This window comes from Macrotis lagotis, chromosome 4, assembly GCF_037893015.1.
Source record: "Macrotis lagotis isolate mMagLag1 chromosome 4, bilby.v1.9.chrom.fasta, whole genome shotgun sequence".
In the NCBI taxonomy this organism is placed as follows: domain Eukaryota; kingdom Metazoa; phylum Chordata; class Mammalia; order Peramelemorphia; family Peramelidae; genus Macrotis; species Macrotis lagotis.
Window position 1 is genome coordinate 223,798,489 of NC_133661.1, and position 22,347 is coordinate 223,820,835.

The 22,347-nt window shown below is 34.8% G+C and overlaps 1 protein-coding gene across 1 annotated transcript in view; it reads left to right on the forward strand.

The window, feature by feature from the left end:
* UNC79 (unc-79 homolog, NALCN channel complex subunit) overlaps positions 1 to 22,347 on the forward strand; it is a 364,853-nt gene that overhangs the window by 35,400 nt on the left and 307,106 nt on the right. The window lies entirely within an intron of this gene.

Genomic DNA, 22,347 nt, shown 5'->3' on the forward strand with positions numbered 1-22,347 from the left:
AATAATCGATAACATATGAACAGAGCCTGTACATAAATTTCACTGTTACCTATGAATATAAATAACCCAAGGGGTATGTTACAATGCTTTGTTTAAAAATTTTTTTATTTATTTAAGGCAATGGCGTTAAGAGACTTGCCCAAGGTCAGACAGCTAGGCAATTAAGTGTCTGAGGTCACATTTGAACTCAGATCCTCCTGATCCAGGGTCCATACTCTATCCAGTGCACCACCTGGCTGCCCCCTTAAAATGCTTTCTTATAGTAGAGTTATGGACTAATATGGTCAAGAATTACATATATTGGAAAGTATGAATGGGTTTTGTTTCCCCTTTGTTTCCTCCCTAAATAGTTTGTTTTTGACCTTACACAATCAAAAGGCATATAAGAGGCATTTAATAAATAGTTGCTTGATTACATTATTGGAAGAAGCACTGTTGATGAAGATATTATAGATTTGTTAAAATATTGACATAAATGCAAATCACCATAAAGACCTAACTATTGAATAGTAAAACTTAGGTGTTAAAAACAATTCCTTAAATTCATTTGAAACCAAAAACTAAGGTGGTAGAAGTATTTTAATAATAAAGTAAAAGAAGTAAATGATAGTTATTACAGAGAGAATATATGTAACAAAACTCTGAGACTTCTTTCCACTTACACAATCAGTATTCTTATTCAGACCCTCATTACATCTTGCATGGACTATTGTAACAATTTAAAATTAATTTCTCTGATTCAAGCTTCTCTATGCCAACAAATCTTCCCCTTGAAACTGCCTAAATGACTTTCCTATTGTACAGGTCTGACAATGCCATCGCCTCCCTTATCCCCCTAACTCATTGAACTCCAGTGGTTCCCTTTAATAGGATCAAATATAAAATCATGAATTTGACTTTTAAAGTTTTTCACAACTTGGTTCCTTCCTCACTTTGCAAGCTTCTTACACTTTACTCTTTTTTGCTGTACTCTTTATCCAGTTAAACTAACTTACTTGACACTATCTTCTTGGTGCCTTTGCACCCTTTTCCCTATGCCTGGAATACTCAATCCTGCTTTCCTGACTTCCTTCAGTACTCAGCTTAAATCTCACTTTGTGCAGGAAGGCTTTTTCAAACCCCATTTCATGCATTATAGGACATCTGAGATACAGTCATCTATCCTGTGCCATATATTGGTTTTTGAAGTGATATTCTTTTTTTTTAGGGTTTTTTTTTTTTTTGCAAGGCAGATGGGGTTAAGTGGCTTGCCCAAGGCCACACAGCTAGGTAATTATTAAGTGTCTGAGACTGGATTTGAACCCAGGTACTCCTGACTCCAGGGCTGGTGCTCTATCCACTACGCCACCTAGCTTCCCCACATGAAGTGATATTCTAATAATAGTTATCCTTCATATCTGAAAAGGAGTATGCCTAAGGAGATTTATATGACACATATGCTATTTAAATTTTTTTCTTAATTTTTCCAATTATATGTAAGGGTAGTTTTCAACATCCATTTTTGTAAAGTTTTTTCCCCTTCCCCTTCCCCTCCCCCCCCACCCTAAGCTAGCAAGTAATCTGATAAAGGTTAGATATGACATATATACTATTAATATTAAGAATCTTAAATTTGAACCTTTGGAATGACTATAAAATACTTTTAATATTTCAATGTATATATGATCTCACTTGTGGAAATTCTCTATTGGAACAAATCATATAGAACAAATCCATGGCTTCTTGTGCACACTTGGTTCATGTTTTTACATAGATCCTGCACAGTAGAGATTTCCAATGTGCTAGAGATTCTGCTCTAAATATTTTAATATTTTGTGATTACCAGTACAGCATTTATTCTATTCACTGATTATCTTTCCATTTTGCTATTTGACTGGGTCACCTCCTTTTCTCAGTATACATTTCTTTACTGATCTTTCTTTTTAACTTGTAGTTAACCTCCTATAAAGCTATCTTTTCCCTTTAGAATCTTTGAGAACAAGGATTATTTTTTTTTTCTACTTGGATTTTTAGCACTTTGCACAGTGCTTTGAACATAGTAAAAACTTAATGAATACTTTTTCATTCATTCATTCTACATATCACTACACCACTTTTTGCACTTAGGTCACCATGGCAAGTATACATTGTTAAGAATTTTAATGATTGTTCTTCAGTCATTCTGTGATTTCTACCTCTTTGTGACACTACATGGAGTTTTCTTGGCAAAGATACCTGAGTGGTTTGCCATATCTTCCTCTAGTTTTTATGTAGGCAGGGCTTAAGTGACTGATTCAGGATCAAACAGCTAATGTCTAAGGTCAGATTTGAACTCTGGTCTTTCTGACTCTAGACCCATTGCTGTATTCATCAAACCTCCTATCTACCCCTAAATAGGACAATACTTGCAGGTAAATAATATATAAGTTAATATTTGTAAAGCATTTTAAGATTTACAAATTTAAGCATTTTCCTTACAGCAACCCTGTGAGGTTAGTGGTGTAGATCTTATCTCTATTTCACATACAGGTAAACTGATACCCAGAGAGATTCTATTTGTGATCCCATAACTAATAGGTTTCAGAATTTAGGATTTTAGGAGGCCAACTAGACTAACCTCACTATTTTATGTAGGATTGTATTGAGGTCCAGGGAAGTTACATGTCTTGCCCAAGGTAATAAATATCAGAGGTGGGGCTTAAATGCAGGTTTTCCCAGAGCAGTGTTCATTCCACTATGCAACAGTGGGACACAAACAAGGAAATACAAAGGTATAAGAAATTTCATTAAAGGAATAGTTAAAATGTCAACAGTTTTAGATGCCCCATGATGAAAAAGAAGACATGTTGCCCTTTATGAGAGTATCCATTTCCCTGTCATTGTAAAGGAAATTGCAGGGGGAAAATGAGTCTCAGAATCTGTATTTTAAAGTTTTCAGAAAGTAGCCAGAATATAAATGTATTTGATTTTGAGGGATTAGATTCTAGGTTAGATACTGGGTTGAACATAGAATAATAGAATGAAAGCAGGGTTTTTAAAGAATGTATTTGATAGCTGTGAGAATAGTTGAGTATGGAGAACAAGTTTATTGCAGAATGTTTTTAAATGTAACCTGACAGGTGAGAGTATGAACAAGTAAGTTTGGAGTTTGGAAATCCATGGCTTCTTGTGGAGTTCCTTCCCCTGCAAAGACATCAAGGGACACTCATAGAGATAAATCTTATAGTTTGGTTGTTGGTATCCTGTCTCTTCTTGCCTACCTGACAGGATACAGTGACCAGTAAGGAAAATGAGCAAAATTAGATTTTATCTAATACAACTTATCTAAATCATTGGTAGCTGAATTTCCCTTTGAGTTTCTGTTTCAAAAGGGGATTTCTTGGTGATAAAGACCTAATCAACTTAACATATGAGGCTAAGGAGCAGTCACAGAGTGGGTGTGTTCACTTTAATTTTCATCAACATTTACCATTAGCTTTGCCCTTAATTAATCCTTATTGATTACACTCAGTAGAGGCAGTGTGGTATAGTAGAAAAAAATCATGGAACTCTGAAATCAGGGTCAGGACTTTTGTCCTGGCTTTACCACTTATTAACTTGTGCAACCTTGGACCACAAATCCCTTTATTTCTCTTAGTTTCAATTTACTCATTTATTTATGGAGTGGGAATAATTCCTATCTCAAGAGTTAAGTGAGGATAGTACTCTGTGTACTATAAACGTGTGCTGTGATTTTTCTCTTAGAGCACTCTAGTTGGTTGGACAACCACTGTTACAAGAGTCCCTGATGCAATGCCGCCTGATTTCTGGTCCAGATAGTATTTGTCAGGTTTTCATTAAGTGCCTACTATGTGTCAGACATTGTGAGCAACAAAGAAACATAAAAATAACCCCTGACTTCAAGGAGCTCACAGATAATTCACATACAGAATACATACAGGATAATTGGAGGTTTATCATTTGTTGTTCCTTCTCGAAGAAGACCATGACTTTAGGGATGTGATGCTATGACATGCAAATGACCTGGATTTGAGAAAGGGATTGCTGTGCAAAGTCACCAGTCTCACTTTCTCTTGTAGAGAAACTACTGCAGTTATCTGGGTCAAGTAGCCAGGTATGGATAAGGATCATTGGAGAAATAAAACATATACAGTTAAATTGGAGGTACTCTCAGAGGGGAAAGCACTAGTATTGAGAGGAACCAAGAAGGATTTCTTAGAGAAGTTGAGATTTTAGCTGAGACTTGAAAGAAGTCAGAGAAACCAAGAGTCAGAGATGAGGAAGGAGAGATCCCCAGGAATGGGGACAACCTGTGAAAAATGGAGATTATAGTCTTCCAATTTGGCAGAACCTGCCAAAGTTTCAATCCCACTGACAAAACCTTTGAGAATTACAAGTGTAATATCTGGTACACATGCAAAACCAATGTACCAATACTTATGGTAAGAACTGTGGGAGACACTAATTATATATATTTATATTAAGAATCAAATGCTTTCAAACATTTTATCCATTAGAAAAGGGATCAGCTAACCATGGCCCACAGGCCAAATTTAGCTTTAGATCTACTTTTGTAGGACCTGCAAATTAAGAATGTTCTTTTTAAAATTTTAAAATAAAATTTTAGAGTATTTAAAAATATAAAAGCCTTTCTTAGATTTCAGATGCTACAAAAATAGGTGACTGACCTTATTTGCTAATCTCTATTAGATAATACAAACATTAAACCTTCTAGGCACTGCCTAATTTCCTAGGGTTTTCTAATAAGTATATCTTTTACAGGTATTCAGTGACAAAGTTGCCTTTTTGCCCAGCTAGAGGCCACATGTCTCTGATATGGCTGGATGGTAAATTTGCAAATCTTCATCAATCATCGCTGCCCTTGAGCTAATGAGGGATTCAATTCAGTTGTTTTTCAACTGTGTCTGACTCTTTGTGACCCCATTTGGAGTTTTCTTGGCAAAGATGCTGGAGTGATTTTCCATTTCCTCCTTCAACTTATTTTATAAATGAGGAAACTGAGGCAAACAGGAGGTAATTGACTTGCCCAGGTCACACGGCTAAGAAGTGACTCAGACCAGATTTGAACTTGGGAAGAAGAGTCTTCGTGACTCCAAGTCTGACCTTCTATCCACTGTGCCACCTAATTGTGCCCCTGTATGAGATGCTGGAGTCGTAAATACAGGGAACACTCTGACCCAAGATCAGGCAGAAGGTGCAGGGGGGTGGGGTGTACTCTGATGAATTTCTTATCGTTTTAATTATGGGCATTAACTGGTTACTGGCAGTTTCTGATTGATGACTGATTATCAGAGTTTATAATGAAAGAAAACTCATCAATCAAAGCTAACATCATTAGCAAATGTTTGGGTTGTGGTATATAGGTCATTAACAGTTGTTTATCAAATCTGAGAAACACATTAATAGCTGTAGGGAGTACATATATCATTAGTAATTTTTTTATTTTTAAGTAAATTTGGGAGTCACATATGTCATTGTCAAACTATACCACTCAAGTCCTTACATTATTACAGAAAAAAATTTACATAATTGCTCAGTTACAAAATGGAGGTTAAAAACAAAATGGAGTCAAATTTATACTTAATATACCTGTTTACATTAGGATAAAGCAATGGGGAAAAATGAGGTTTCCTTATCATAGCAAAAATTATATTTGAATAAATACTGTGCAGGATTTGAAGTTGTTTCTTATGAGTAGGAATTTGGTTTCCTAAGTTACATCAAATTATATATGATATGGCTCATAATTTTATCCAAGAGTCTAAGTTCATAATTTGAATTGCTAAACATGAAAAACTGAGAACTAAATTCTTTTGATTCCTTCCCAAATCTTCTCTATGCCTGCCAGAAAGTTACTGAAAGGGTTTCAATGATTAAGAGAACCTTAGCTTTGCTTCCCAGAACTATCCATTTTAAGTCATAGAAAAAGAAACTTTAAAAGCACAGAAGCCTGCCTGGAAGCTTATTTGAGATTGTTTGTAGAAAATGAATCTTGGTAAATTAAAAAAAAAGGTCATTGTACAACCGAGGCAAAATTACTTTGATTTCATGAAAAAAATTTTAGCTACTGCCATGCTACCCTCAAGTAAGGTTTATTGATTCAATTCTTATGATTAAAAGTTGTATTTCCTCTTAACTAAGGGCCATCAATAATTTGGCAACTTTCTGATATTCAATGGTTATTTTCTTCACATGGGATAAGTAGATATTTAGATGATTGATAGAAGGGGTCTCTCATTGGACCATACCAAGCAACTCTTTGGAGACAGCTGCTATAAATTAACTTGGATAATAATTTTTAGGGTTGATGCTACAAATGCCAAATGAAACTATGAGAAGGAGAATCTTGATGAAGATGAAAATTTCCCCTCATGGCAGTGATTCATAAAGATTTCAAAATGTTTCTAATTTTCTAGATGAAAATAATTTATTAAAACTCAATAATTGGTAGAATCCTAAAGATAATTAACATTCTCGGGGGTTGGTTCAAAGTTGTGATTTCATTATTAAAGGCAACTCTCAGATGGGGAAACTCCCTATATCAAATGCATATCAGCAACTTAGTTTTAGGGAGTTGCCAGGGTGGGGAAAGATCAAATAATTTATCTAAAATGCCATGGTCAGTATGATACAGTGGAGAATTGACTCCAGGCTCTTTATTCAACGCACCACACTGTCTCCTTATATTAATACTATTTTGTATAATTAGTTTTGAGTAAAATGAAAATAAGAAATATTGCCAATAAAACCATATCTGAATTTTTAAAAACTTTTTTCTAATACAGAAGTTGTTAATTTTTTTTTACTAATTTATTTATTTTGGGGGTTTTGCAAAGCAGTGGGGTTAAGTAATTTGTCCAAGGTCACATAGATAGGTAATTATTAAATGTCTGAGGTCCAATTTAACCTCAGTTCTTCCTGACTCCAGGGCTGGTGCTCTATCCACTACACCACCTAGCTTCCCTAATCTCTTACTAATTTAAAGACGATCATACACATTTTAAACCCACTTAATAATTGTGCAGAGAATGTTACTGAAAATTATTTTTTGCTACCTATAGCTTATCATGAATACTATAGAGATGACAATTTTGTAAAATAAACATTTGATGTATTCAAACATTTGGAGTCCTGCCATATGGAAGGGGAATTAGATTTGGATCAGAAGGGTTCCCCCTAGGATATGTTGGTAGAAAATACAATAAAACAGATTCCAATTTGATATAAGAAAATTTTCTAACAATTAGATCTGGCTATCAGTGGAATAGGCTGCCTAATAATACAATTGATTATTCTCTACTACTTAATATCTTCAAGTAGAAGGTAGATGTTCATATATAAAGAAGAATATTGAAGGAATTCTGTCACAAGGGAAGGGATTAGATTAAATGATCCCTGAGGTCTCTTCTAACTCTAAGGTTCTTTGATTCTACTCAGTCACTTGTAATGCTGGAAGACTGAAGTTTTGTCTTCAAGATATAAAGGCATCTAGATAATTTAGTCATTCAGAAAAAAAACATCATTTGTTTCCATTTTGAAGAGGAAAGAGGAAGGGGTTATTATATAGGCCAGATTTATAACTGATTACATTATTTTGCCATCAGTTTTGATATCCTGCAAATTCAGCTATCTAGAGATAACTAGAAATGCTCTAAATTCACTTGGGAAATAATTTTTGGGACTGGGTTTATTTAAAAACAATAGGAATGGGGGCAGCTAGGTGGTGTAGTGGATAGAGCACCAGTCCTGGAGTCAGGAGGACCTGAGTTCAAATCCAACCTCAGGCACTTAATGATTGCCTAACTGGGTGACCTTGGGCAAGTCACTCTACCCCGTTTTCCCTTAAATAAAAATTCTGAAAAAAATGGGAATGATTTGATGGGTGCCTTTGAGAGAATACTTAGATTTGTGGTGGGGTTTTGACCTTAGGAAACACAAACTTGAAAAACAGGTTGAAATTCAACAGAGATGTGAAAAAAGATAATATAATACATCAATATTTAGAAGCAAAGGAAAAGAAATCCAAGATGCAGTGATATATCCATAGTATAACAGCAGTGTACCCTCGTCTTCACTGCCTGAAGGTCAAGGCTGGTACTTTTCATCCTCTCCTCCAGGGCTCTCCAGTACCTTTAAGGGGGTTTGAGAAAAACATTGTCTTTCCTCAGTTTTCAGGGGTCTCTTGAATACCACTTCTATTTAATTTACTAGATTAGCTTTTACAAATGAATATTTTACTATAAGCTACAGTAAGAACAATTATACAAGCATTTCTCCCAAACTCCTGGGAAGGCATAATCGTCTTTATACCACTTCAGTCTCTGGGGACAGGAGAGGAATAGGTTAATAGTTTAATTCAGTTCCTATATGGTATATAGTTTCACAAAGATCTAATTCCAAAATCTCACCATGGGGTTAAGCCCCAACATCTTGGCTTCTCACAGGTTCCTTACTGGGTTGACAGCAATATTCAGCCTATCATCTTGTCTCCAAAGGTGTAATGACTAGAGACTCCATCACCTATGCTTTATCTAGAACTGAAAAGAACAAACAAAACTGACTCAAATCCCAAACCCATAAGGAGAGTTTTTCAAGTTTGTGTTTAATTTGTTTATTGCTTTTCCTCCTATCCAAATTAGTGCATGGTAGCAAAGTTTTCTGTGAACAAGACCTTCACCCCAAGTACACCTGAAAAGAGAGAAAAACTGACCCTGTGCAGTAGTTTTAAAGTTTCAGTGTTTTCCAACTTTGTGTGTGTGTGTGTGTGTGTGTGTGTGTGGCCAATGGAAAGAGGAGAATACAGAATGTCTTCTCTCAGAAGTGGATCCCTGCCGTCTTCCACACAGCTGCAAAAGTGATCTAGCACAAAGTCCTTTAACAGCATTCTCTCATTGTTGAAAGGAACTGTTCTTCATCCACCTCATGATCTCCAGTTCTTTAAACACACAATTCTTTCCCAGGCTATCACTGCACTATCTATATTTTCCTTTTTTCATCTTGACCCCTCAGTGAATCAGCTCTATACTGTGCTCTTCTCTCGATTTCCTTGCCTCTCTTGCTTTCATGACCCTCAGCCTTGGAACATTCCTACCATCAACTACCATCAGTTCTACATGTGTACTACTGAGTGAAACTGGAGAAAATCATGAAAACAATATGACTGTGTCTACTACAAATTTGTTCTGCTAGGTAATCCTACTATACCTCTCTAACCAATTCACTGTCCCCTTCAACATTTTATCTCTCCTCAAAACTCCTCCTCTTCCCCACCCCCACCTTCTCAGTTGAGAACTTTGCCTCATGTTTTCCTGAAAAAAATTAAGGCTATTCACTGAGAGCTCACACTTTCCCCCTTCTTGTCTCACATCACCCAGATTCCTTCTGCTACTATGTTACCACATTGTAGAAAAAACAAATATGACTATAAGAAACATGAAAAGACTTTTCTCACCCAGTAAGCTAGTTCTTCTTGCCAAGACAAATCCCTTCTAATGCAGGAGTGATTTCATTCCATCCAGTCTGCTCCAGCAGATTGGCCCCTCGAATACTTTGATTCTCTTGTTTTTCTTCATTTTCTCCCTGACAATTGGCTGCTCTCCCTACCGATTTTTACAAATATGCCCATGTCTCTCTCATCCTATAAAAATTTTCACTTGATCCATCCTTCCCTTCTTGCTGTTGTTCTACATCTCTCCACCCTTTTGTGGCAAAACTCTCTTGAGAACTTGCTTTCTTTTTAAAAATTTTTCTTAATTCCTTATAATAGGGCTTTCAATTGAAGCTGGCGTCATCAAAGATACTAACAATCTCTTACCTGTCAAATCTAATGATCTTTTCTCAATTCTCATCCTTATTGACCTTTCTGCAGCCTTTGACATTGTCAATCACCTTTTCATCATGATAATCTTTTCTCTATAAGTTTTCATTTTTTAAATTGATTTATTATCAAAATTATGTGTAAAGATAATTTTCAACATTCATTTTTGTAAAGTTTTCTCCCTTCCACTCTTCCATCCCTTCATCCTAGGATAGCAAGTAATTTGATATAGGTCATATATGTACACTCATGTTACACATATTTCCATATTACTTACACTGGGAAAGAAGAATCAGAAAACAGGGAAAAATCACAAGAAGGAAAAAGCAAAAAAACCCCAAATTTTAAAAAGTGAAAATAGTATGCTTTAATATGCATTCAGATTCCATAGTCCTTTCTCTGAATATGGATGCATTTTCTATCACTGGTCTTTTAGAATTGTCTTTGAAAAATATTTCTGAGAAAAGCTGTCTATCATAGTTGATCATTACACAATGTTGTAATTAATGTGTACAATGTTTTACTGATTCTGCTCACTTCACTCAGTAATTCATGTAAATCTTTAAAGGTTTTTCTGAAAACTGCCTGCTCATCATGTCTTATAAAACATTAGTATTCCATTACATTCATATACCATAATTTAATCAGCCATTTTTCAATTGATGGGTATTCCCTCAATTTCCATTCTTTTTGCCTCCGGATAAAAAGAGCTGTGAGAAATATTCTTGTACATGTGGGTCTTTCTCCCTTTTTTTGTGATCTCTTTGAGATATAGATCTAGTAGTGGTATTGCTGGATTAAAGGGTATGCACAATTTTATAGCCCTTTGAGTATAATTCCAAATTGCTCTTCAGAATGGTTGGAGCAGTTCTCAACAGTATATCAGTGTCCCAGTTTTTCCACATCCTCTACAACATTGATCATTTGCCTATTCTGTTATCTTAACTAGTCTCTGAGATGGTACCTCAGAGTTGTTTTAATTTGCATTTTTCCAATACTGACAGAACATTTTTTTCATATAACTATGGATACCTTTAATTTCTCCATCTGAAGGCTGGATGTTCATATCCTTTCACCTTTTATCATTTGGGAAGTGACATATTTTTATAAGTTTTCAATTTATATCCTACACAGTTTAGTAATGAGGCCTTTATTAGAAATACTGGATGTAAAAATTATTTCCAATTGTTTTTGCTTTCCTTCTATTCTCGGTTTTGTTTGTGCAAAAACTTTTAATTTAATATAATCAAAATTATCCATTCATAAATGTTCTTTGTCTTTTGTTTGGTCATATATTCTTCTATTATCCATAGAACTGACAGGTCAGCAATTCCTTGCTCTTCCAATTGTCTTATAGTATCACCCTTTTATGTCTTAATCATGTACTCATTTTGACTTTTATCTTTGAACAGGTATGAGATGTTGGTTTATGACTAGTTTCTACCATACTATTTTTCAATTTTTTCAGAAGTTTTTGAATGACTCTTCTCTCTCCCCCAGTTCTCATATCTACCAACACTTTTCACAGTGTCCTTTGCTAGATTTTTATCCACATCATATCTGCCAACTGTGGCATGGTGTCTTCTTCTATACTATTCAAATCCTTGGAAATCCTAATCCCTAAGCACATCCTGACCATGCCATGCTGTGAGAACACATTCATGGCCCTTTCTTTAGTCAGGATGTTGTGTTTGTATGGTACAATGTGTACAATGTTTTCCTGATTCTTCTCACTTCACTCAATAATTCATGTAAGTCTTTAAACGTTTTTCTGAAAACTGCCTGCTTATCAAGTCTTATAAAACATTAGTGATATCACCAGTTTTCATGAATTCAATTATTATCTTTATGCTGCCTTATCCAGTCCTAACCTCTCTTCTAATTTCTAGTTTCTCTTTTCCAACTGCCATTCCAGTTATCTGACTTATATTCTTTTAAGTTTTCTATATATTTCCTATATAGTTTAGTAATGTGGCCTTTATCAAAAATACTGGATATAAAAATTTTCATTTGTTTCTCCCTTCTTGAAACCTCTTCCCAATTCAATATCTCGATAAAATAATTTTCCTAAAGTTCAACTTTGCCTATGTTAGCTTTCAACTCTTTTCTATCTCCCCTTTCCACCAACTCAATAAACCTAAGGAAGATATATAAACTTCTCTTTTTGACATTTGAAGTACTTAATAATCTGATCTTATCTTTTTATTATACATTATCTTATAAGATGACCATTGTCAACTTTGAATGCATTTTGTATATACCTATAAAAGTAAATATTGTTTTTCTTATTAGAATGTAAACTTCATGAGGGCAGGAATTATTGTACTTTTGTCTTTTATGTTTCCAGTACCTAGCACATGGTAGATGCTAAATAAATTCTTATTGATTGAATGATCCAGACCCTCTATGCATACAGACACATTTAAAACAGGCTTTTGTAAAATTAACAGGTTTAATATGTTCCTGGTTTTTGTAATGGTGAGCCAATCTTGTATATCTTCTATATATATCCAAGCAGGTTATTGTAAAAATGTTCTGAATTTTACCATAATTTCCTTATTAGTATTTTATTTAATTTTTTTTGCATTAGTATTCTTTAGTGGTATTGATTTCCGTTTTCCATTTTTCTTCATCTGTTCTTGATTTAGGCATAATTACTACATTTTTCTTATAGAATACATTAAGATACCTCCTTTCTCTATTTTATCTTATAAATTGTAAAATTTTATTATTTTTATGAACATTTGATATAGTTTAAGGGTTTTGTTCTCTAAAGGTGAAAGAATTTTCACATTTTTCTGTATCCATGTGTTTTTTTTGGGGGGGGTTCATTCATGGCTTATTCAGTTTTTCTTCTGAGTAAAGTTTTTTGGGATTCTCTATTTTCTTTCTGTTAATCTGGATATTATATATATTTCTGTAAATTTTCATCTATTTCATTTTAGTTTTCAGGGTTTTTTTTTTTTTTGGTGCTGATTGGATCAACTCCTAGATATGGGCTTCTTCAATGAGATCCACAGTTAATGAAAAGTGATCTTCCAGTAATCAAAGAATTATATAAATTTGTCAGTTGGAAGGGTATTCAGAAGTCAAAACATACTGAAAGTTTTTTGACATATAATTGAGTATGATAGTTTCTCATAATTTTTCATATTTCCTTTCTATTTGTTATAAATTCTCCCTTCTTTTAAAAAAATTTATTTATTTAAGGCAATGGGGTTAAGTGACTTGCACAAGGTCACACAGCTAAGCAATTATTAAGTGTCTGAGGTTACATTTGAACTCAGGTCCTCCTGAATCCAGGGCCAGTGCTTTATTCACTACTATACCTAGCTGTCCCCTAAATTCTCCCTTCTAATTTTGAACTTTTTAAATGTTTTTTTCTCTTTATGCTGATCAAATTAGTGAATTGTTTGTCTGCTGATGATTTTTTTAGTGACACTTTTTTTTTGTATGAAAGTCATCATTTGTATCATGTCTGCCAAATGTACAGGTTTAATGCCAGCACACTTCAGGCTCAATTTTGGGATGAAATGAATACACATAAGTGATTAAACTTTGGACAAAGGAGGTTTACTTTGTCTAAACACAGCAAAGGAATACACTTGTGGATATGGAAGTCTAATGAAGTCCTAGGAACAATTTTGTTGCAAGCCTACCTCAGGTTATCTTGTAGAGGTTGAGAGGAAGAAGCTGTGCTTCTTAGGGATCCTAAGGAGAGCATAAAGAGCCTGTTTGGTCTTGGGAAGCTGTAAATCAAAGGACTAAAACTTAAATTAGGAAACAAATACATTGTGGCCATGTGTAAAACAAAAAAATCTAATGCTTCCTTCAATATCATAAAAGTTGAACAAACAAACAGAATCATAATCTTATACTTCCTTTAAGGGGATAAACCTTGTGAAACAGACTCTATAAGCAAACTAAGTCAAATTACAGATTAATCTCCTAAATTAGAGAGTTCACAATGGTTGGATTGAAAGGGGAGATTGATTACATGACCAGTTAGGGCAGCTGACAAGTAACTAGATGACTTTTAGAGCCTCAAATTTCCATTATGGCTTCTACATGATCAATTTTGAAATTAACATGATTATTTTAATATGTTAAATTTGAATCAGGTGAGTTTAATAGAAACAGAAGACAGGCTTTCAGTTGACCAGAAGATGCAAGAAGAATCACCTTGATTCCTCAAAAAATAAAAGGAATTTGAGTATACTCCTCTTGTAGGTATACATTAACAACAAGAAACATTAAAAACAAAGTAGTATAATTATGATCATCAATGTTAAATAATATTAAATCTCCTCAATCCTGGTAATCCATTCCCAATGTTCATGTAATTAGAAATCACATTTTGAGACCCAGCTATCACTTGTAGTCTTCTGGTCTCTGGAAACATCTTCCCTTGGAAATTGTGGAATAATACTAGTTCTCAGGGCAGCTCTGGAAAGGGCTCCTCCTAATAGATCTACTTCTCTGGTTCAAGACCACTTGCAGAGATTACCTAGTTAATACTACTGAAATGTGCCAGTAATAAGACAATGAAATTTAGTACAATCTCCTAAATCTTGAATTCTAGTTACTAGTTCACATGTGAAAACCAGTTCAAACCTTATGGAGTGAATCCTAATAGCAACAGAGTAATAGAACATCAGATTAGAAAAGCATAATTCACTTGAAAGTTCAGGGAATTTCAGTTTTTATATACTTTGCTATTACTATCTTTACCTAAATCTTGTACCTGGTATGGACAATGCTATAAACAGAAGAAAGGATCATAAAAAGAATCCCATGAAGGCCTGACTTGGAAAATCATTTTTCTGACTCTTAATATTATCTTAATATTAAAGCAGAGAAAGATTTCAGAACAGGAAAAGAACATGATTTTAAAAATATCTCTACATTTATTTGTGCAATTTCACATGTAAACATTTTAATCCAATTTTGAAAACTTATTACTAAATCTTTGATAAAGTCTATATTTCTCATTTGGAAAATTTAGAAGTCAATATACATATAACACATATTTGTTAGTTATAAGAGAAAACAGCCTAATTTTGTTTTTTTCTCAAAGTTTATTGCATCATCAAAATTTAAAACTTTGATATCTTTATGCTATCTTTTTTTAGGATATATTTTTTTATACATGAATATTATTATTATTATTATCCATAGTAGTAGTAGTAGTAGTAATAGTAGTAGTAGTAGTATGAGGGTGTCAAGTTGAAGATCTCATTCAATTAAGTTGCTTAGGATAAGAAGTTGAACACAAAATCTGATTAAAAATAGCAAAATCTTTCTTATTTGCTCCTATTATAGTAATTCAGAGAGGCTCTGAGACATCTTATTTCATACCTTTTTGTCCACTGAAGGCAGGATTTTGCAGTTAAGCTGATTCTCTGAATTGGGATGTAAACCAGAACCATGACAATATTTTTCTAGTTGGTTGCAATTTCAAGTAGGAAGCAGGGCAGGAGATATGAGGAGTGGGAATTAACAGGTGAAAATGGTGGGGTTAGAATCCACAAGGCATAGTGAAAAGTTTTAGACTTATAGTCAGGAGGACTGTGAATCAGATTCTAGTTGTGTTATCATGGTCATATAACTTAACTTTTCAGAGACTCAGTTTCCTCATTTAAAACTAGAATGAATTTTTGAAAGTAGATACTTTATGTAATTGTTGGAATAGTATACTGCAAAATGCTATTATCTCTCACTATCTATAGGGAATTCTTCTTTTCATTTGGTCTCTCTAAGACATCTCTACTCTCATAATGAAGAATTCCTTTGGTAAATGTACATTTTCTTGGTTTATATTTATCATATTGAGAGCAGAGAAGGGGTATCAAATAAAGTATCAATGTCTTGTTGGAGGAGAGCCTTTAAATTGAATTTCTGGGGTGGCTAGGTGGCGTAGTGGATAAAGCACAGGCCTTGGAGTCAGGAGTACCTGGGTTCAAATCTGGTCTCAGACACTTAATAATTACCTAGCTGTGTGGTCTTTGGCAAGCTACTTAACCCCATTTCCTTTACAAAAACCTAAAAAAAAATTGAATTTTCTCTATTAAATCAAACATTCTTTAAAATCAAGAAATTATATTCATTCTCATTGTGATTTTTTGAAGATTAGAGTGATGTAGAGAAAACCTAAAATTATATAAATATGTAACAATGTTCTATAACTTTGTTAAGTTTAACCTAAGTGTAATATGGAGAATAAGTTTCATTTTCCTGTCCTGTTCCTAACCTTTTCCTATACTTCAAAACACATTACCCTTATACTGCTGGCTCTTTCTAAAACTTCCCTTAGCTCCTGGGGCTTCCTTGCTTGGGGACAACCTTCTCACCCTAGAACTTCTCTCTGAAAGATCTGGTCACTTTCTCAAATTAGGCAATTCCTCCTGCAGCCTCCATTTTATGAAGGGGACATTTACAATAGGTATCTTCATTTTCTCTATTCCCTTTCTCCTTTTAACCCTTTATAATCCACCTTCCAACTTTATTATACCAATAAAACTGCTTTTTCCAAAATTACTCATAATTTCTTAGTGGTTAAATTCAATGGTCTTTTTTTCCTACCCTTAATTTTTTCTTTACTTTTCTGTAGCTTTTGATGCTGTTGATCACTCTCTCCTCTTTAATACTCTCTTCTCTCTAGGTTTTGGGAATTCTATTCTCTACTAGTTTTCTTAATATTTGTTCCCTCTTTCTTTGTCTCTTTTGTTGGATCTTCTTCCAAAGTTTATCTTCTAACCATAGGTGTTTCTCAGGGTTCAGTCCTGGACTCTCTTTTCTCCTCCTTTTATAGTACTTCACTTGGTGATCTCATCAGCTCCTAGAGATTTAGATCTACCTATCTTCCCCCAAACTCTCTTCTGATCTCCAGTTTCACATCTACAACTGCTTTTTCAGACATCTCAGACTGGATGTCCAGTAGACATCTTAAACTCATTATGCCCGAAATGGAACTCACTATCTTGCCCCTTGAACCCTATTTCAAACCTACTTTCCCTGGGGCAACATCTTAGTCCCTTAAATTTGAAATCTAGGGATAATCCTAAACTGTTCACTTTCTCTCACTACCTTCCCCCCCCCCCATTATATTCATTCTTGTCAGACTGGCCAATTTCATCTTCAACATCTCTCCAATATGTCCCCTTCTCTTCTCTGACACTGCTGTCACTGTGGTGTAGGTTCTTATCATCACATGGGGAGATTCCTACCTTAAGTCTCTTCTCACTTCAATCCATCCTCCATTCAGCCAACTAAGTGATTTTCCTAAAGCACAGATCTGACTTTTTTGCTTCCCTCCCCCCAACTCAGTAAATTCCAGTGACTTCCCTATTGCTTCTAGAATCAAATATAAAATTCTCTGTTTGGCATTCAAAAATCCTTTATAATCTTCCCCGTCTTTCCTTTCCCATCTTCTTTTTTGTTTTTAGTTTTTTTTTTTTTTGCAAGGCAAATGGGGTTAAGTGGCTTGCCCAAGGCCACACAGCTAGGTAATTATTAAGTGTCTGAGACTGGATTTGAACCCAGGTACTCCTGACTCCAGGGCAGGTGCTTTATCCACTATGCCACCTAGCCACCCCCCTTTTCCATCTTCTTACATCTTACTCCTAACCACATACTCTTGGAGCCAGTGACACTAGCCTTTTAGCTTTTGCACAAACAAGACATAGCTGTGGGCATTTTCTCTGGCTGTCCCCCCATTCCTGGAATACTCTTCTTTCTCCACTCCATCAAATAACTTCTCTGGCTTCCTTTACATCCCAACTAAAATTCTATCTATTATTCAAAGCCTACCATCACCTCTCAATTCTAGTGTCTTCTCTCTCTGTTCTTTCCCATTTATCCTGTATATAGCTTGGTTTGTACATAATTGTTGACATGTTGTCTTCCCCATTAAATTATAAGTTTCTTAAGAGTAGGGACTTACTTTGGCCTCTTTTTGTATCCCCCATTGCTTAGCATAGAGACAAGTACCTGGTAGATTTTTAATAAATGTTTATTTATTGATTGAGTTCAAACTCTGGTATCTCACTCTGGTCTCCACTGGTTTGGTATTCCTTTGATCTTTTGTTAGTTACTTCCTACTTGTTGGGATCGGGCTAATACAGTGGGCTACAGGCTTGCATAATAACATGGACAGGCTTGCATAATAATAACACTGAAACAAATAGGATTAAATTTAATAGGATTAGTTAAAAAGTTCTACATTTGACAAATATAGGATATGAAGAAATTATATTAATTAAGTTATGATGTCCACTCATTGGAACTGGTATTTTTCCCTAGTCAGATCATATTTGGAATATTATATCCAGTTTTGAGATGAAGGATGGAGCACATATGAGGAGACTGTGGCATATTTAACAAAATAAATTATGAAGGAGAACTTGAGTGAAATATTTCATCAAAGAAATGTATGAGTGAAAAAGATGAACTGGTCATATGATCAGAGCAAGTGATAACTATTGCAAAGCTCTAGGCTCCTATTATATTGGATGGAATCCTCTATGGCAAACATGAAGATATGGTCACAGAATGGATGTTGGCAAAAATACCTACAGTACACCTCAGATTCATTTGTTTATATTGATATTGAGAAAATGGAATTTGCCTGGAGGAGAGTCACCAGGATGTCAAGAAAAATGGAAAGAATACCATACAAATCTTATTTGAGGAAACTGGCAAAATGTCTGAGGAAAATAAAATTTGGTGATGATTTGTTACTATCTTCCAATATTTAAAATGTGTCACATGGTAAAAAAAGAAAGTCATTTATTGCTTGGTTCTAGAAGGCAGAAGTAGGACCAATGGGTAGACATTAAAGAATGGTAGATTTTTGGAAGGAAATAATAAATCTGATAGGAGAGATAACATAGTCTGTTGTATAATTTCTGGGCTTGCAGTTGGAAGACCTTAGCTCATATTCTCATCTTAGACTCTTGCTAACTTGTGATCATGGGCTAACCATTCAGCTTCTCAGAGTCTGCTTTCTAATCTGTAAAATGGGAAAAATGATATTTACATTTACCTCATAGGCTGACCCTACATAAGATTGAGATATTATTTTAAGAAAATACTGTAGGAATTAGTTATTAAAATAGAATGGATTTGAAGGTAATGTGTTTCCTTTATGGAATAGAAGTGTCCAGCTGGAGTTTGAGAAATTAAAGAGGGGTTTTATACTTTGGGTAACAAGCTTGATTGGATAACTTTTGGGGTCCCTTACTGTTATAACATTCTGTGAATCTGAATTTTATTCTGAAATGATTTTTCTCATTTACTAATATATTTAATACCTGACTTTCAGTGTCCTCCTCCTGCATGTTGAAATATATCATCATGTATCCCTGTTGTGATAATTTCTTTGCTTCCATAAAACACTCAAAAAAATAAGTCTTATTATTTAATAATAACAATATGCATGTGATAAGTCTGGATATAACAAGCTTAGGTTAATTCTTTAGAAATGGGTCATGCTTTAGCTCTTCCTTTTATATGTATATATATATATATGTATATATATTTATATGTATGCAACTCATAAATTAACTACTAGTTCTCTGCCCTAATGACCATTTTAAGTATACAAAAAGTTATACTGAAAAGTAGCTTAATACTTCATGCATTTCTCATTTCAAATGAGAACAATAAAAGTAGTACACAAAATTAGATTAGGTTATATTACTTACAGTAAACAAATGTATCCTTATGGAGTGAAAGCAGCCATGTGATCACAGCAGCCAATGCTGGAACATATGCAGAACCAAAACTCATTCTACCTATTCTCTTTTTGTATTCTTCTACTTCCATGGTTTCCTAAATGTGTGATAAGATAATCCTTGAAATCTGTATTTCTATTGGTTCATTGTGTCCCAGCTTCCTATTGGTTTCACTGTTCAAGGAACACCAGCACATTCATAATATCTCAGTAGAATTTTGGGTTTCCACAAAGTGGAAACCAATGACAGTTTGTCACCCCTTGACATTTTTTTTTACATTATATGTTTGTTTACTGAAGTAACAAAAATGAGGGATTTAAAATATAATATTTCACCAAAAGTATAATGAGTTTTAAGAATTGAATAAATAAATATTACATAGTTTCATCATTTTTTTTCACCTAAAGATGGAATGAACACTATTATTAAGGGCACTTAGAAAACTCTGTTGCACCGATGAACATTTAGAAAGAATAAGGAATGTAAATTTGTGATTTCCACATTGGGTGGCTGCCCAGGCAGCTCACCTTAAAGAGAACCCTGATTACAAGTGCTACTCTAACAACTGGTTAACAGAACTCAACACAAAATTAGGTATCAGTTCTGTCAAATATTGAGTTGATGTACTATTAGTCTGATTCTATGGTATTTTATTTTCAGGTTATTTGGATTTACTTTCATATGACCTTATACCATGCGTAGTAATTCTGTTTACTTGTACATAGTTTCATCACTAACCTCAAGAGAACAAGAAGGATTCCATTCAGTCAGTTAACCAGTCAACAAATATTAATAAAGTATCTACTATATTCCAGGCAGTATGCTAGGCTGTGCTCACATTTGGCCCACTCTTTTTTTAAAAAAAATTTTTTTGGGGGGGTGGCTAGGTGGCACCGTGGATGGAGCACCGGCCCTGGAGTCAGGAGTCCCTGAGTTCAAATCCGACCTCAGACACTTAATTACCTAGCTGTGTGGCCCTGGGCAAGCCACTTAACCCCCATTTGTCTTGCAAAAAAACCCCCAAAATAAAAAAAAAATTCATCTGCATGCACATGCATATTTTTAAGTTATAAAATTTCCTTCCCCCTCCCTTCCCTCATCAGCAGTGAGTAGGTTAGCATTGTACATATTTTAATAAACATGTTTACAGATTAGCTATTTTTGGTTTGAGGAGTTAGGATTAAGGGAAAGAGATATATAAGAGATAATTTTTATGGTGTTCATCAGCTTCTGAAGGGTTGTTTGTGTATGTGTGTGTGTGTGTGTGTGTGTGTGTGTGTGTGTGTTTTAGTTTGCTTTGTTTTTCTTCTGGATGGGGATAATATAGTCCATAGCTGGTCTAATATGGTTGTCCTAGCCCTCTGAACTGCTGAGAGGAGCTGCTTCCATCAAGTTTGTTCATCTCACAATGTTGTTGATGTGTACCTTGCTCTCTTTGTTTTACTCCCTTCACTCAGCATCAGTAAGTCGTTCCATGCTTCTCTAGAGTCTATTTGTGGTTTCTTATAGAATAATAGTATTCCATAGTATTTATGTACCATAACTTGTTTAACCATTCCCCAATTGATGGGCATCTCCTCAATTTCCAATTCTTTGCCACTACAAAAAGGGCTGTTATGAATATTTTAGAACATGTAGGACTTTTCCCTTTTTAAAAATCATTTCTTCCAGATATAGACCTAGAATTGAAATTTCTGGGTGAAAGGGTATGAACAGTTTTATTGCTCTTTGGGCATAGTTCCATATTGTTCTCCAGAAAGGTTGGACTGTTCACAACTCCACCCATCTGGCCCACTCTTTTTTTTTTTTTAGGATTTTGCAAGGTAAATGAGGTTAAGTGGCTTGCCCAGGGCCACACAGCTAGGTAATTATCAAGCGTCTGAGATGGGATTTGAACCCAGGTACTCCTGACTCCAGGGCCGGTGCTTTATCCACTGTGTCCCATCTGGCCCACTTGCCACTTAGTTGGGAGAGAAAGTACATAGGTATCTAAGTAGGTATAAGTATATAGAAAAATGTATATACTTTGATATAGAAGGCATTAGTAGTTGAGAGGTTATAGGGTAGGTTTATGAAGAAGTTGGCATTTAACTTGAGCCTTGAAAGAAACCAATGCTCCTAAGAGGGAAAAATGAGTGAATACATTTTAGGAATAGGAGATAATGAACCCAAAGACAACGGAGAAGGACTATTGTGTATATGATGGAAAGTAATACATAATACAACTGGAAAGAGAGCTTGAACTCATGTTGTGAAGATTTTGAAAGACCAAACAAATTTATATTTAATTGTAGAGGTAATAGATACAGATGTTGCATTGATTTTTCTCTTTTTTTTACTGTCCTTTTTTTTAGGGTTTTTTTTTTTTTTGCGAGGTAATGGGGCTAAGTGGCTTGCCCAAGGCCACACAGCTAGGTCAAAGTGTCTGAGACCGGATTTGAACCCAGGTACTGCTGACTCCAGGGCCGGTGCTCTATCCACTGCACCACCTAGCCGCCCTTCCTGTCCTATTTTCTCCATCTTCTCTCTTCTTCCTTTCTCTCCTTCACCTCTCCCTTCCAATCTTTCCCCATGTCTTCTACTAAAGAGGGAATATGTGCTTCCCTAATGTCTGTGACATTTCCTTAACTGCTTAGCAGTTTATCACTTACTTTCTTTTCCCGGATTCTAATTCTGTTTCTTTTACCGATTGGTTGCATGCTTCTAGCTAGATAAGAGATTTCATCTTCCTTGTATTTTAGTTATAAAATGAGGACTACGGAATGTGAGGACTACGCAGAACTCGTGAAATCCAGC